This window comes from Eurytemora carolleeae, unplaced genomic scaffold (genome assembly GCF_000591075.1).
Source record: "Eurytemora carolleeae unplaced genomic scaffold, Eaff_2.0 scaffold99, whole genome shotgun sequence".
Lineage (NCBI taxonomy): Eukaryota > Metazoa > Arthropoda > Copepoda > Calanoida > Temoridae > Eurytemora > Eurytemora carolleeae.
The window spans coordinates 234414-239566 of NW_019396154.1; positions in this window are offsets into that span (position 1 = coordinate 234414).

Here is a 5153-nt window from a genome sequence, read left to right on the forward strand (position 1 = left end):
CTTATAATCACATAGTTAGGAAAATGATATTCAGATAAGCTTATTTAAAAATAAAATTTTTACGGATTTTGTTGAAATGACATTTTGGGAGCACATTTTTATAGAGACAACATCATAGTTGACAATATGTTTAAGAATTTGAAAGAAAAATTTGAATCTTCAATGAAACAATTCTGAAATCATTATCATTGGTATTTTTATGACTAAGAATGGAAGCGAAACTTATAAGGATAATGAAAGTGAGAATGAAAGTGATAATGAAAGTTTTAAGGAAAGTTATAATGAAAGTTATAATGAAAGTGAAAATGAAAGTAAAATGAAAGCTAAAAATGTGTAAACAGCCTGGCGTCCTCTGAATAATTTCATGAGAAGATTTCGACATAAACAAAGAAACCATTAACTCTGCAATAATAATTCTTAAACAAATTAATTGTCCTTTTTGATACAGATTCAATAAATCATCAGAGAGTGAATTCAGAGAGGGGCGGGGGGAGGGGTCTAATTTCTTTCTAACTTATTATCCCTATAATATCCACCATATGGAGTTTAACACCCGGAGCTAAATAGATTCACACACGGACCCGTCCTACTTGATTAAAGTCCAGACGGAAACTGAAAACAGCGGAGCTAGTTTCTCCCGTTACTCCTGTGCGGTGAGCTTATGGCGAATATTGTTGAATATATTAGAAAAATAGAATTCAAACGCGCGTAGATATACAAATACATGTTCTAAATTAGACTATGTATACAGGGTTGCGCATACAGAATAAGATTCAAAATTCGGTATTATTTTTAGATTTCTGACATAAGAAATTATGTGGCACAACTAATTTGATCTAAATGCTTAAAGAGCTCGATCTTTATGGTCTTCATTTTATGTCATTTTATCCTTTTAGGGTAACCTTTATATTTATTGATCCAATAAGGGAAACCTTTTTTAAAGAAGACAAAAACTGTTTTTAATTGCAGATACTTCAGAGTTGGGACTGGGATAAGAAATTCACATTAGGAATTATATGAATAAAGGATGAAAAGTCTAAAAAGGGATGCCAAAGGAATTTAGTCTTTGCCACAAACTCTATTTGTCTTATCTCTATGTTTTGGCAGCCTGATAGTGTACACCTTTGATGGGTCAAACTTAGATTCTTCAATCTAACAAAATTCATAGTTTGAAATATCTAAGGTTGCATTAGTATTGGGTTACAAAGATATAGGGATTAGAAAATCAGAGTTTGTGACAAGGAAACAATTCCTTTAGAGACAGAACCGAGGTATATTTTAAAGATAAACAGATAAAGTTCTCGGATTTCTAATCCCTAGATCCTACAGTTGGTGTTTCAATCCTACGTGATATTAAGTTTCAAGCTTCTTCATAGATATATCTCAGTATAGACAGGATTGAATAAAAGAAGGTATAAAGTTTTAACTAAAAGAGCAAATACTTGATCAGTATATACACACTGGCGGGTAGCCCTTTTCTCTTAGTCCTGACCTAGCGTGTAAACTAAATAATACAGTTATGTATAGTATACAGCAGATACCAGATACAACCTGAGGCTATATGGGTCAAATCTTATACAGATATCTGTTAGCACAGGTTGTAATTATACAGGATATCAGGAACCAATAGATATTAAATCATTATATTTGGATGAAATATCAAATTATCGGTTAAGAACACAAGATAAGATTTGGACAGGAATAAAATAATAAGAATGGGAAACAAGCAAGCGTAATTTCAAGTGATGAATAAGAAATCAATTTCTTTTATTTTGTAAGCTGATTTTATTCAATTGTGGTTTCTCTGCTAAAGTGATTTGCGCATTTCTGCAACAGGAAAACATAAAATTATGAATTTTCAAAATTGAAGACCTAAATCTAAAAAACGACAATATCTTCCACAAAACTGATTGCTAGATGTTTTAAGGGTACCGATGTGAATCGGGGATTGTGGAAAGAAGGAAGAGAGGAGAGAGAAGGGGGGGGGGAGAAAATAATTGAAACAGGGAAATGAAGAAAAAAGGGAGAAAAGAATCGGTGAGGGGGTGGGGAAAAACGAAGAGAAAAATGAGAGGAAGAGTGTGGAAAATATGTGGAATGTGGCTATAAATGTGAGGAAGAGTATGTGGAATGTGTCTATAAATGTGAAGAAGAGTGTGGAAAATATGTGGAATGTGTCTATAAATGTGAGGAAGAGTGTGGAACATATGTGGAATGTGTCTATAAATGTGAGGAAGAGTATGGAAAATATGTGGAATGTGTTTATAAATGTGAGGTTAAAACAAAAATTGATTAGATCACATATCGAGTTTCTCCGATTAAAAAACAGGAAGACAGAACAGTGAGATGAGTTCTCTTGAGTTAGTGAGTTTATTTCAAAACTACAGTGAGAACTAGATAAATGTGAATCTAATGTCGGCTTTGTTCTTCCGTTTTCATAAAAAGTCACAAAAGATTTTGTAATTTTGTAAATTTTTAAGCAATTTTTCATAAATTTTAAATGTTTGATTTAAAAAAAAATTCGTTGAAAATTAAAAAAATTTTCTTTAAAATGTCGCCGAGGATTTTGTATATATATATATCTTTGAGAATATTTTAGACAGTTTTTTAGAAATAATTGCAAATACTTTGCGACGTTTCATAATTAAAGAAAAATACGACGAGGAACTAAGATTTTCTAGATCATTGTCGGTTTAAGTTACTTTTGTTTAGAAGAATTCATGAAATATGTCACGAAATATAATAATTAGAAATGTCCTTACATAACATGGAAGATGGAAATACAATAATTAGAAATGTCCTTACATAACATGGAAGATGGAAATACAATAATTAGAAATGTCCTTACATAACATGGAAGATGGAAATACAATAATTAGAAATGTCCTTACATAACATGGAAGATGGAAATACAATAATTAGAAATGTCCTTACATAACATGGAAGATGGAAATGGCGGAGAAAATCAATTAGATAGAAAGAGAGACAGATAAAATGAATGATTGTAAGGAGAAGTGGGGTAAGATAACGGAATTGAATGTGTAAAGAATGATCGTGTATACTCGAATTAGATAGAAAGCGAGGAGAGATAAAATGAAGATTGCAAGGAGAAGTGGGGTAAGATAACGGAATTGAATGTGTAAAGAATGATCGTGTATACTCGAATTAGATAGAAAGCGAGGNGTTGTCTATTTAGGGGAAAGATAAAGCTGAATCTAAAAAGTTCAAACTCAATAACAAAAAATTGTTGATGTCTTATTTATGCATTAATGCAAGTTTTAAAATCTTGTCTTTCTTTTTAGTTCTTCTAAATAAATCAAATATTAACTAGGAGTTTTTATATTAACTGTTTAAGTGGATTAAAAAGACGAAAGACGATTTGATGCTTAATTTCCATGATTATTAGGACACTCTGTAGGTTAATTGTGTTTTTAAAATATGTCTCTTCTGCGGTTTCTTGGCATTTTCTCTCTTAACTAAGTTTTTAGTTAATACTTTAAATACTTTTCAAAAACTTGTCAAAATGTCAAATTTACAGATATGTTTAATGTTCATCTTTAATATTTTAGATTAAAGTTGTATAAACTAAACTCCATGATTAAAAAAAAATCTCAAGTTTATACAAAATGGAACATGAGTGATCGATTTATGGGACTCGAACGAGAATTTAAGGAGTTAGGACTAGAAGACTCTATGTGATACTCATATCAGCTTCTGCAAAATCTTTCATTATTAATTACTATTCTATAAGAAGACGATCTGCTGGTAAAACAATACTGATTGATGATTAGTACAGAGAGAACGCACATTGAGAGCGCATTATAAAGAATGCATTTATGGGAAGCAGTCCTGAGAACGCCACAAGACATAATGCATCCATAGCAGCTTTATGTCATAGAACATAAACTTTTGTAAATATAGATTTTGTATCTCTTTTTTGTTATGCACATATTTTTCTCCTTGTTGTTTACTCGATACATTACTTTCTTAATGTAACCATCCTGTCCCTTTGACCCCAGATTTTACCACCATGTCATTTACCCTCAATTCTGTATCCGTACATATTTACCCTGGGGGGGGGGGGTCAATCACCCCATCGTGTTTTGCGATAACTCAAAAAGTATTTTAATGAATGTAATGAATATCGTGTAACACTTTATCTGTAAAACCTGAACTACATTGTACATGTTAAATTATCTACGTTAACCCCATATCATGAATATTTCATATTTTAACTGCGCTGTATATAACTACGTAACATGATTAGCTTAATCATGTGTTGTATATAACGACGTAAAACTTGTAACTACGTTGATTAATTTGTAACATCTAGAAACCTCAAATACATTAGTTGGAATAGACTCGGCTTTTATTATGGTGAGAGAGTAATTTGTTCCACATTTTAACCAACAAGTTGACAAGGTTGTGTCTGTATTGGCATAGATAGCTGATGAGATTGTGCCCGTGTTTGGCATAGATAGCTGATGAGATTGTGCCCGTGTTTGGCATAGATAGTTGATGAGATTGTGCCCGTGTTTGGCATAGATAGTTGATGAGATTGTGCCCGTGTTTGGCATAGATAGCTGACGAGATTGTGTCCATGTTTGGCATTGATAGTTTACTAGCTTGTTTCTGTGCTGACATTGATAACTGACGAGTTGTACCTGGATTGATACGCGTCTGGAAGCAGTTTAAAGAGTAAGGCATTTACTAAAGGAATCTCAAATTTTCTGACTTTTCTAACTAACAAACGCCCATCACTTAAGGCTAAAAGCTGAGCTTTTACAACTTACTGATTCCTCAGGCATACTGTCTAAATGCCTTTTTTACTTATACCGAACTAAATCTATATTTAGACCTACTTCCAGTCACTGGATTTCAAGACTGTATAGCTCGTTGGAAAGACTTTAACAAAAGCAACCAGTTTACACAATTTTGCAAAGAAATTTTGCACAGATTTTTGCACATATGCCTTTGAAGGGAATTTGCATATTTTCAGTTTTTCTTGAATACACATTTAGGTTTCAAGAATTTTAAAAATATTTTTGCAGATTTGAATTCGCTGGGCCGATATATAATATGTAAATAAATATATAATTTGTTGCAATTTTCGCAATTCTTCTTTGCACAATTTTTTGCTTAATAGCTAGATT